This window comes from Musca domestica, unplaced genomic scaffold, assembly GCF_030504385.1.
Source record: "Musca domestica strain aabys unplaced genomic scaffold, Musca_domestica.polishedcontigs.V.1.1 14, whole genome shotgun sequence".
NCBI classification, from domain to species: domain Eukaryota; kingdom Metazoa; phylum Arthropoda; class Insecta; order Diptera; family Muscidae; genus Musca; species Musca domestica.
This window is the reverse complement of record NW_026712192.1, coordinates 11053150-11066772: the sequence shown is the minus strand read 5'-3', so window position 1 is coordinate 11066772 and position 13623 is coordinate 11053150. Positions and strand designations below refer to the sequence as shown.

The window sequence follows — 13623 nt, the reverse complement described above, 5'->3', positions numbered from 1 at the left end:
TCGTGTGTATCTTAACGAGCATTACTCGCCAGGTGCAGCTTACCTCAACTCAATTTGTAGAAAACTTCAAAAACAAAATATTATTACAAAATTTAAAATTTTGAACTCACATGAGCTGAAAGCCAAACTAATGTTTCCGGACGGCAAAGTATTGTTTGCTGACGTCAAGAATGCTGCCTCACTTTTGAATGAATCCCCAGATGTTTCCACTTAAGCAGTATTTGACACTTTAACATTTTTTTTAATACTTGCATTTCAATAACTAGTTTCCTAATATTGTGTAGTAGATCTCATTTCTTAGAATTTTATGATCAGCTGTATGAATATGTTAAGTTTGAATTCGTTTTAAATGCATTTATATTGTATAGTATTAGTTTTTTATTTCGATTCTTGGTTCCCCCCCACAAACTGTTTTTTGATTTATTATGCCCTTACGTGATAATCTAGGTCCAGTCGTGAATAATAACTCATACATAAAGGATGTACTTTGCCCATTTGACCGCAGTTTCAAGTTAGCTCATCTAAACTGCCGAAGTCTTAAACCTTTGTCAAAGATTGAAGAGTTGAGGCAAATCTTAAGAGATGGCATATTTCATATTTTTGCAGTCTCAGAAACATGGCTGTCGGCTGAAATATGTAGTAAAGCTGTTTCCTTGCCTGGATATAAGTTCTGTCGGAATGACCGACATCGTCCTGGCAGAGGTGGGGGTGTAGGGATATTTATACGTAGCGGAATTTCTTATAAAGTTGTGTTGAAAGTTTCAGAGTTAGGATGTGAGTCGTTATTTGTCGTAGTGCATTTTAACAATATTCAAATATTGTTTGGTGTTGTCTATTTGCCCAATGGAAATTTAGTTGAATTTGAATGCCACCATAGAGACCTATTTTCTAAATACTCCAAAGTTTTCATTTTAGGGGATTTTAACATCAATCTCTTTGACACATCCAGAGCCAATGCTTTTCGTTCTATCTGTGCCCAGTATAATATATCTATCGTACATAATTCCATGCCCACACATTTTAACTTAGGTAGAAGATCAACCTCACTTATTGATTATATGCTTACGAGTGATAGTTCATGTGTGAGATATTTTGATCAGGTTCAATGTCCGTCTGTGTCTGACCATGCTCTTATTTTTGCATCTATAGATTTCGATGTCCATTATCTGCCCGATTTTATAGAGTTTCGTGATTATAACAATATTAATTGGATTAGGTTATTTAGCTTTCTTGAGTCCTTTGATAATAATGCAATGTCTAATTCAATCGATGCAAATGAAAAATGTTCTTATTTAGGTGGTTTGCTTGCTGATCTTTTTTCTTGTGTACCAATTGTTAGAAAGAAGGTACAGTTTTCTCCAGATCGTTGGTTTATGGCAAGGGACGTTACTTTTGCAAGATCTGTAAGGGATCTAGCATATACTGCTTTCCAGAGAAATAAGTCTCAGGAAAATTGGGTAAAGTATTGTAGGTATCGTAACAAAGCAAGGACAGTTATTCGTAGGAATAAAAGGAGATATTTTTCAAAGCTTTTTGGTAATATGACTTCGTCTGAAATTTGGAAAGTGCTCAGGAATTCGGGATGTGTGCAACATGATAGCGCAGAATTTGATATTGATGTCAATGATATAAATACTTTTTTCGCACAGGCCAATTCTACGTCGTATGATAATTTTGATATAACTCAATTTAATGACATTACTTCGTTTTCCTTTAGATGTGTTTCTGTGGTTGAGATTTTTGAGGCGGTTAATAAAATTAAGTCGAATGCGGTTGGTATTGATGGAATACCAATCCGCTTTATAAAACTTGTCATTCCTTACATATGTGACTATATTTTGGATTTGGTTAATTTCATCTTGACTTGTTCCTCTTACCCATTAGCTTGGAAAAATGCCCGAGTAGTTCCTATACCAAAAGCTAAAAACGTATATAGTCCAGATGACCTACGTCCAATATCAATCCTACCAGCAATTTCAAAAATTATGGAAATGATCTTGAAGAATCAAATTTTGGAATACACTTCAAATATGATATCTGACACACAGTTTGCATTCCGGCAAAGGCACAACACCACACACTTACTTTTAAAAGCCACTGATTTCATCCGCCATAATATTAATGATCGAAAATTAAGTGTCCTTTTATCTCTTGATCTGTCAAAAGCGTTCAATTCCATTAACTTTGCTCATTTAATCACTAAATTAAGAGATAATTTTAATTTTTCTGGAACTGCCTGTAAACTGATTTATTCATTTATCAGAGATAGATCACAGTTTGTTGCTATCAATGGTAACCAATCTGACCCAGTGAGTTTAAATAGTGGTGTACCGCAAGGTTCTATACTGGGACCACTATTATTCCTTCTTTATGTTAATGACTTGCGTGATACCATGCAGTTCAAATCTTGTGAAACGTTGCAGTTTGCTGATGACATTTTCTTCATTTTAACTGGAGATAGTGATAACTTATCTTTGTTCGAAAGCAATGTAAATGAATGTCTGCAGCAATTCTCTAATTGGGCATCGGTGAATTATCTTACAATTAATCCGTCAAAAACTAAGGCTTTGATGTTTGGTAAGAGGAATAATATGGCTTCCGATATAAATGTCCATTTAAATTACAATAATATTGAATTTGTTACTCACCACAAAATTTTAGGTGTTATAGTGGATAATGAGCTTTCTTTTAGACAACATATTGATGCTTTATCTGGGAGGGTTTGCTTTTTGTTGAGAAAGATCTATTCCGCCAAATTATATATGCCTCTTCGTATTAGAAAATATTTAGCTCATGCTGTGCTGATGTCTAACATCCTATATGGTTTGGAAGTAATCTCGGGTTGTATCGGGATCAGTTTTACGCGTTTACAGAGAATTTTAAATTCAGTTGTGCGTTTTGTTTACAACGTTCCCCGAAGGAACCATATATCTAGATATGTTAAACTTTTTCTGGGGTGTTCTTTTACCGATTTTGTGTCTTATAGGATTCTTGTTGCCTTTTATAATATTATCAAATGTCGCACACCAACATCTCTATACAGTCTTTTTGTGTTTTCTCATTCAACAAGAAATCCTCAAATAGTTATACCAAGGATTTATAGAGATGTTTGTGCGAGATCGTTCTTAGTTAGAATTGCACGGAATTGGAATCTATTACCCTATGAACTGAGGATATTTTCCCACTCTAATAATGTTTTTAGGAAGAAACTTTTTATTCATTTTGCTTCTTTTGAGCTGTAGTTTTCTTTTCTAAATAGCCATGCTTCTGATTTTCTGACTTTTGGTGAAATGATCTTCATAATGATTGCATTGTATTACAACTATTTGAGTTATTGTTTGCTTGGACGCTATATTTTTCTTGTCTTATTATATTATTATGGCTGGGGAGCCAATGAAGAGAAATTATTCTATAGTTTTATTTTTTTTTGTATTTAATTATAAGTATTAAATACTCAGGTTTTGCTAGCTATGTAATATGATTTTATGGTCTTAGAGGCCCTGTATTACACAAATGAGTTTGAATAAATAAATGAATAAATAAATGAATAGAGGGCATATGGAGCTATGGAGTATTTATACATCAAATAGAATGAAAACCAGTCAAAAAAGCTGTACGTTCGGCCGGGCCGAACTTTAAATACTCTCCATCATATGGAACGAATTTGGCAATTCTCAAAAACAATAAAATCCGTTTAAAATTCTGTTAAAATCTTAAAAATACCTAATGTAGCTATTATATTAGGGTCTATACGACGACATGAACCTACATAGTAACACGAAGACGTGGACCGGCACAGACAATTTTCTGTCGTAGGCTGTAGTATCCATTACGAAATTCGAATATCAAATTTGAAACAATTCTGGTGAAAAATGTCGCTAAAATCATCAAAATACCGAATATAGAGAGGTATCGTGATATGGGGGCTGTACGAAGATTTGGACCTGCACAGACAGTTTTCTGTCTTAAGCTGTAGTATCCATTACGAACTTAAAATACCAAATTTGAAAACAATTCCAGTTAATAAATTAGCTAAAATCATCAAAATACCGAATATCGGGAGGTACCGTTATATGGGGGCTATACCAAAACGTGGACCTAAATGGCCCATTTTCCATACCAAAAGTCCTGCAGACATAATATATAGTTGAGCAAAATTTTATCAATCTACTTCAATTCGTTCGGAAGCTAGAGTGATTTCCACAGACGGACAAACGGACGGACATCGCTAAATCGACATAGAATTTTATGCTAATCCAGAATAATATATACTTTGTGGGGTCTAAAATGTTTATTTCGAGGTGTTACAAACGGAATGAAAAATTTAATATACCTTCCATACTATGGTGGAGGGTTAATATATTTTAGCTATAGCTTTATCAGAACCGATTTTTGCCTAGTTTGACTTTCTTGCCTTATGCTGAATTTGGCAGATTATACATATGGCGGGAATATAATTGAAATCGGATGTATACGGAAACCGCATATATATGTGGGAGCTAATCTAACTTTGAATCCATTATTTCCAATTTTAGTAGGGTTCGTCATTGGGCCAAACAAATGCTTTGTGGATCGAACGAATTCGTCTTGGCAAAATTTGATAACCAATATAAGAATTGCATTTTTGATATTGTTCCCTCTTATATGTTCCTGTATTTTGAGATAAATGAATCTCAAGCTATTCTACATTTGTCCAATGACTTCGATAAAGCCTAGAAATTTTGCACCACATACATTTCATTCGATTTTATATTGAAGTCTTCCCCTAATTTTCTTAGCCTTCTCATGCCATAACATCATCGACCCATTCCAATGTGTGCGGTACCTTCTATTCAAACATTTCGGCTTGTGCCCCTCCACCTCTATCCACATATGCATGCATATTCACATCTAGGTTGTACATCGGTGAGTAAGTGGCGCGCTTTTTATTCTCAGAATATGCAAAGATTTGTACATACATAAATAAATATTTTAAAGAACATCAACTAAAAAATTCTAATTTGTTTTCGGGTTCGCCTTTTCACTTTTTTTGCGCTGCCACACACACAACGCCACAGAACGAAAACGGCAATTTAATATTTTTCGCTGTCAATCGCCATCCAGTCAGCCAGCCATCCATTCATGTGGTGAAAATACAAAATCTAATGATGAATATTTTAAGCTCGTTTCAGTTTTACATACATATATGTATGTGTGTGCCTGTGTGTGTGTGAAGGGATGTGGAAAGCAAAACCGAAACCCCAAAAAAAGTGGCATTTTTAGTTTCGTCAGAAAAAAAACCTTTCATTTAAGTGCTTAACATTTACATATGTTTGCACATAGCTGACAAAATATGATATATTTGTAGGGTTGTTACAGAAATTCTGCAAAATCTTTTATTAAAAAGTTGACAGGCTATAATAACAACAACTTACAAGGGATCCAATGGCAAATATATATTTAGATTATAATGAATAACGGATTATGTTGAAATTTGCTTGTCATTGAATTCGCCATCTTTGCAAAATGGTTTGTACCGATATCAGAATTTGAGTAACAAAGACGACTGGTTTGAAATATTTTCAAATATAAATTGCGTTTACATAAATCGGGTTATTATTTATGTTGCAGATGAGACTTAAGATACTTCCAATACATATGTAAAAATGTGATTATATTTGTATTTTTTTAATCGAATCGCAAAATGGCATAAAATATGAAATTAGAACTTGGAAGGTGGCTATTAAATATTACTTAAACAGAATTCGAGAAGCTGTCTATGGCGAAAATAAATGGCATGGACGAACCTTGAATTGAAATTTTAATTTACTTTGAATCCCAACAAAATTTTTTCAATTGAAACCAGTGAAGAAAGTCTAAAAGTCGGGCGGGGCCGACTTTATGATACCCTACACCACTTTGCTAATATAGTAGAGCTCCGCATAACAATTAATTTTTTTTTATGGGAGAATTGAATCATACACGCTATGATTATAATCATAATTTAAAGTTCAAAGGACTAAATATGCTGAAGTATTTGTATCTTTTAAATTCAGACTTGTATTGCCCATTTGGTGCACAATTAACTTGAAATCGGATAGATATATGTAAGTGCTATGTCTAAATCTCAACCGATGTCGATAAAATTTGGCAAATATATTTCTGAGCTGTATTTGATATATTTCCCTGAATATCGTTACTACATAGTCCATATTACGGCTATGCAGGGCAAATTCAACAAATCGGATGAACAATATATATGGGAGCTATAGCTATATCTCAACCGATTTTCTTTGACATACTAGCTTCTGGACTCAATTCGGTCGTAAGTGCCAAATTTCATCCCATTTGGACAAATATTAGACGTTTGGTGTACAATAAAAGGAAAATCGGACGAAGATGTATATGGGAGCTATATCCAAATATTAACCGATCTCGATAAAATTTAGCAAGGGTATTTTTGAGATATATTTGATATATTTCCCAAAATATCGTTGTTACAGAGAACATATTACGGCTACGGAGGACAAAAATAACAAATAGGATGAACCATATATATCTGAACCGATTTCCACAAAATTTGACATACTGGTTTCTAGATACAATTTGTTCGTAAGAACTAAATTCCATTACATTTGGGCGCATATTACAAGTTTGGTGCACAATAAAAGGGAAATCGGACAAAGATATATATGGAAGTTATATCCAAATCTTAACCGATCTCGATAAAATCTAGCAAGGGTATTTCTGAGTTATATTTGATATATAAATGTCGTTGTTACAGAGTGCATATTACGGCAACAGAGGACGAAGATAACAAATCGGATGAACAATATATATGGGAGCTACAGCTATATCTGAACCGATTTTGATCAAATTTTACACACTTATTTTCAGGCCTAATTTGGTTGTATGTACAAAATTCCATACGGGCTAATATTACACGTTTGGTGCACAATAAAAGGCAAATCGGATGAAGATATATATGGGAGCTACATCTAAATTTTTACCGATTATCTCCAATTTCAATAGGGTTCGTCCTTGGGCCAAACAAATGCACAAAGACATAATACCCTGACCACCTTGTGGTGTAGGGTATAAAAAGGTTGAAGGACCAACAGAAAATATGAATTTTGTATAAATTATTTTTTAAGAATAGTATACAAAGAACAAACATGTCAACACTGTTCTAATTTTTTTCAAAGAAACGACAAATGTAGATTTTTTAATAGATGTATTTTCGGGAAACCTAGAAAAATTCGATTCTAAATTTTTTTTTTCTAGAAACCAAGAAACTTCGATTTTTTTTAAAGTTATTAAAAAATAAAAACCAAGAATTTCCGATTTTTTTTTATAGTTTATCAAACGTGGAACTTTGAAAAAATATTTTTTTAAATAAATCAATAAACGTAGTAATTGACAAACATGGAACTTTAAAAAAATATTGTGGTTCAAATAGTTAATAAACGTGGAACTTATAAAAAAAATATTTTAAAAATAAACGTGGAATTTCACCAACGTTGAACTTTTTAAAATATATTTTTTAAAGAATCAAAAAACTTGAAAATATACATACATACATACTTCTTTTTTCCATAATCCCGATTTTTTTTTTAAAATATTTTTTCAAAAAATCCACATGCGTTGTTTTTTTTTTTTTAATATTTTTTTAAAGAATCCACAAGCGTGGAATATTTAAATAATATATTCGAACAAAGATCATATGGGACAGCGTTTTTAGCTATCCTAACGTCATTGGTTGATTGCTGATCTCGATGGTCATGTTTTAACTCCTATTGGTTGGTCGAGACGGATTCTACAATCCGTCAGTTTATCTCCCAGCAGATACAATGACAATGTCGTCAACAACAACGGAATCATAGACACCTCTAAATTTTCCCCAATCTGCACTTCTTGGAATACTATAAGATTTCTTTTTAACTCCGCGCTGAACTGCTAGAATGAAGATCATCTTGCAATTTAAAAAAGAGAACTTTTCAAATATCTTCAAGCTGCTAATAGCAGAGTCGCCCATATTGAAAATGATAATGCTAATGGCTTCCCACCTTGAATATTGACTCACTTCTTATATGCGCGTCGCTGCTTGTCCAATAAAAATAAGTTAAAAAGTATCAGTCGGTATTACCGACAGATATATACCCTCAGCCTATGTTCGATTAAATAATCGAAATATATTTGACTAGTGTTACAATTATTCAAACGTTTGGCCCTCTATGGAGCAGGTTCCGAAGGAACGGACCAATATTGTCCATTTCGTATCGGACCCAAAAATGTGATATAAATATTCCGACGTTACTGGTATGGATTATATCGACACACTCCTTCACTTTATATGAGATATGTAATAATTTTTAGAAAATGTTAAAATGTGCGTGATGTACTAGATAGAGTCTACCGAAATATTCCATTTTTATACTTCATCTTATACAAATAAAAAAAAAAAATATTGAGCGAAATATTGGGCTAAATTACAAGAAAGAATATTTATTTCCAATTTTATGCGAAATCATAAATTCCAATTAATTTGCTATTCACATCAGGCTTCTTATTGAGAGAAATATTTGAGCATAGCAAGTAGTAAAGAACTGCTAAATTGTTTCGAAAGTTATGACAGATAAAATTATTGAAAATTGTGACCCTTTGTGGGTGAGGTACCGGAAGGGGTTCGCAGATATATATCAACTTCACAACAGATCTTGTGTTGGCAAAAATATTTGTATGTGTGAAATTTGAAGAGAGTTGAATGTTTATTTCGCTTTATTTGAGTGTTTTATTTTTCAAAATCTTGAACCCTATGTATGGGGGAGGTACCAGAAGAAATGGTTCGATCTATACCATCTTTATAACAGATCTTGTGTTGATGGAAATATTGAAATGTGCCAAGTCTAAATGGAATCGGATGTTAATTTGGAGTTTTATGAGCTTCATGGATATTCAAAATTTCGACACTTTGTGGGGGAGGTACCAGAAGGAGTGGACCGATACATTCCATGTCAACACCAGATCTTGGGTTTATAAAAATATTGGAATGTGTGAAATTTGAAGACGTTCGGATCCTTACATCACATTTTATAAGAGTTATAATTGATGGAGTGGACCGATACTGTCCATTTTAGCACCTGACCTAGGACTGACACAAATATTAGGATTTGCAAAGTTAGAGTAAAATCGGATAATCGTTTCTCTTTCTGTGCAAAAAATATATTTTATATAATTTTTTTTTTTTTTGAAAATTTCGACCTTTTGTGGGGGAGGTACCAAAAGGAATGGACCGATGTATTCACTCTTAACACCAGACCTTAGGTTAATAAAAATATTGGGATATGTGAAATTTGAAGACAATCGGACAATTACATCACATTTTATAAAAGTTGTAATTATTCAAAATTTTGACCCTTTGTGGGGGAGGTACTTGATGGGGTGGACCGATATTGTCCATTTTCGCACCTGACATAGCACTGATGAAAATATTAGGATTTGCAAAGTTCGAGCAAAATCAGATTATCGTTTCTATTTCTGTGCAGAAAATATTTTTTGAAAATTTCTACCTTTTGGGGGGAGGCACCAGAAGGAGTGGACCATTTTCACCCCAGACCTTGGTGTAATAAAATTAATGGGGTGTGTGAAATTTAAAGACTATCGGACTCTTAAATCACATTTTATAAGAGTTGTAATTATTCAAAATTTTGACCATTTGTGGGGGAGGTACTTGATGGAGTGGACCGATATTGTTCATTTTCACACCTGGTCTAGCACTGATGAAAATATTAGGATTCGCAAAGTTCGAACAAAATCGGATTATTCTTTCTCTTTCTGTGCAATAAATTCGTTTGTTTGAAAATTTTGACATTTTGTGTGGGAGGTACCAGAAAGAGTGGACCGATATCGCCCATCTCCGAACTCAATCTAAGTTTGACAAAATTATTACGATGTACCAAGTTTGGATCAAATCGGATACTTCCTTCGAGAGTTGTCGTGCGCACCAGCCAGCCAGACAGACAGACAGACAGACGGACGGACATCGGTAGATCGACTCCAAATGTTCTGAAACGGATTTGGTCCAAAGAGACCTAGGGTCTAAAACCGTTATTTCGACTGGGCACGTTTTGACCGTATCAAATGATATATACCCTCTGTAGCCATATGGCTGAGGGTATAATGATAGGCTTTTGTATCACATTCTAGAATGATGAGGGATGGGTGTCTAAAATGCTCATTTCTGGGATAACAAACTTAGGACTACCGCCAAATTATTTTTTCAAGAATAGAAAACATGCTATTTTTTTAAAAAAATGATAATTGCAAAGAATCCCCAGATGTGGGTTTAAAAAAATTTATTTTTCAAGAAAACAACAAATGTGGATTTTCTAAAAATTATTTTTTTCTAAAAACCAAGAATCTTTGAAATTACTTAAAGTTATTTTTTCAAAGAATCCAAAAACGTCGTATTTTTAAAAAATATTTGTTTTCCAAGGATTCCACCAACGTGGACTTTATTTTTGTAAGCGTTCTCCCAACTTCATTGGTTGATTGCAGACCTCGAGGGTAATGTTTCAATTCCTATTGGTCGATCGAGCCGGAATCTAAACTGATGGGCTTTTGCATCACATCCTAGAACGATGAGGGTCTAAAATGCTTATTTCTGGGATGACAGACTTGAGACTACCTTCAAGCGAAGTGCATTCAAGGTTGAGGTTAGAGTAATTAATTTTTCATATTCCAACAATCAAATCCGATTAGTTATTTTTATACTCTACACCACATAGTGGTAAGGGTATTATGTCTTTGTACATTTGTTTGTAACATGGAGAAAGAAACGAGATAGACCCGTAGTTCCTTTTGGTGATCAGCATAGAATCACATTTTGAGTCGATTTATGCATGTCCGTCCGTCTGTCTGTCCGTGTATTTTTATAAACAAAATGCAGGTATTTATTATTCGAAATTTATTTTTCGAAAGTTTTCTAAATAACATTTGTTTGGATCAAGGACGAACTCTATTGGAATTGGTGAAAATCGGTCCAAATTTAGATATAGCTCCAAATATATCTCCATCCGATTTTAGGTTTCTTGTGCACCAAATGGCTAATATCTGTCCGAATGGTGTGAATTTTGCTACATCCGACTGAATTCAGCCTAGAAGCATGTGCTTCAAATTTGGTGAAAATCGGTTCAGAGATAGCTGTAGCTCCCATATATATGTTTCATCCGATTTTGGTGTTTAAGTCTCTTAAATTCGTAATATACACCCCATAAAAATGATATTTGGTTTTACTAGATATTAGATTTAGCCTAGCAATACAAGATTCAAATGCCTAATATAAGCCATTTTTTTACGAGAACTCTACTAAATATGCATAATGGTGTACGGTATTATATAGTCGGCCTTGCCCGACTTTTGAGCTTTCCTTACTGGCTATTAGTTTTATTAGTTATTATTCGGAGCCAAGGCTCTGTTTGTCAACATCGCTAACTTTCAAAGGTGATTTCTAGAATTTGTTGTTGACCATATCTTAGATAACTAATAGAATTTATATTCTTTGTACCACCAAGGATAAAATTATATCGTAGATTTTGGCCAAGAAAAAATAGCTTAGAAATCTTTTTCTTAATTAATTTATCTTCCCTTATTTTTCTCCAAAAAGCTAAGCATAAAATAACCCACTACCAATATCTTTGATAACATCATAAAATTGTTCACTTACATTATTTCCAAATTGACACTGGCCGTATGGCCTTTAGTCCTTTGATGTCATTTAAATTGAGAGGCAATTTCATGGATAAACTTGACAAGCAGGCGTTAATCATCATCATCATCAGCATCGCCATCATCATCATCACCATCACCCTGACCATTATCATCAGCATCATCAAATCACTGGTCAATAAGTTTTTAAATCACCCGATAAAATCTTCACCAATGAATAGAAGAAGAACACCAGCCAGCAATTGTTCCTCCCCAGCAATTGTTCCTCCTTTGTCAGTTAGTGAGTTTGTTGGTTTGTTGTTGTTTGTTTGACATGTTCAGTTTTGTATAGGAATTTGTATTATCAATTGTGATGGCAATAAACTATTATGACAAGAAGAGTACACTTTTCGATATTTGGTTTGGTTTGGTATCGAATGAATTGAAATGTAACGAATCTGACAAATATCATTGGCGTTTGACCAAATAATGGTCATGTGATTGACACCACAATGGGTGTGGAATAAATGTGTTTGTTTTGTTTTGCTTTTATGCTATTGTTTTTGTTGTTTTCATGGAAATAGATGTTGTATTATTTATATAATTTCAATATTATTAAAGTTTTATAAGTTTTATGATTTGTTTCTTTTTTATTGGCATGGCTGCTATTGAGAGCTGTATTGAAATAAATGTTTAATTAATTAGTCTTTAAAAAAACTAGTTAAAATTGATCAGTCGGTTTTATCGACAGATGTATACCCTCAGCCAATGTTCGATTATTTAAATATATTTTGATTTCTGTTTTAATTATTCAAATTGTTGACCCTCTATTGCGTAGATTCCGAAGGAATGGACCAATATTGCCCATTTCGTATCGGACCTAAATAAACATGATATAAATATTGCGACGTGCCAGATTCGGACTATGAGATGTTGTAATTTTTAGAAAATATTGAAATGTGCGTGAGGTACCATATGTCGTGGACCGAAGTATTCCATTTTCATACCTCATCTAATACAGATAAAAATATTGGCATAAACAAAATTACAGGGTGAGACAAGAAACTGCAACCAATTTCAGACTGCCGTCATTTCTAAGCCACTCGTCCGACAACTGTTAAAATTATTCCAGTGACAGCTCATTATATTGTTTACAAGCGTACAAAAGCATTTTGGTGAAAAATTTCCAGAAAAAAAGTTATTCGTTATGGAATTCAAGCGTGATAGTGTGATTTCTTTATATTTGGCTGGAAAACCACAAGTGGGTATCGTTAGAGCACTCCAGCATTTAAATGTGAATACCGTCGCTCGTTACCGTGATACTGGTAGCGTAGCCCGACCGTGGCATCAGAATAAATGCTCCGCCTACCAATCCGATGCACTATTGTGTCTGGAGTATTTTGAAAAGCAAGGTTGGCACTAAAAAATACAAAAGTGTCGATTACCTCAAGCAAGCGCTTCGCCGGGAATGGGTCAAAATACAGCAGAGCAATATTCGGGCAGCGTGTGACGGTTTCACTGGCCATTTGAAGGCCATAATTCGTGCCAAATGTGATCAATTCAAACAAATCTAAACTTATTCTAAAACTTGATGCTATTTCCGACATTTTTAGGTTTCATTCAATACAATTAAAAAAAAAAATTATCTCCTTCTACGAGAAAATGGAACATTTATATCCAATTTTATGCGAAATCATAAATTCAAGTATTGAAAATTATGACTCTTTGTGGGTGAGGTTCCCAAAGGGGTTCTCAGATATATATCACCTTCTCAACAAGTCTTGTGTTAGAAAAATGTTTGTATATGCGACATTTGAAGAGAGTTGGATGCTTATTTCGCTTTATTTTGAGCGTTTGGGTTTTCCATACCTTGAACCATATGCGGGTAGGTACCAGAAGACATGGTCCGGTCCCTGCCATATTTATTACATATCTTGT

The 13623-nt window shown here is 33.8% G+C and overlaps 1 protein-coding gene across 15 annotated transcripts in view; it reads left to right on the top strand.

Annotated features, from left to right (window-relative positions):
- The window catches only part of LOC101899720 (small conductance calcium-activated potassium channel protein), a 725164-nt gene that overhangs the window by 86208 nt on the left and 625333 nt on the right, over window positions 1-13623 (top strand). The window lies entirely within an intron of this gene.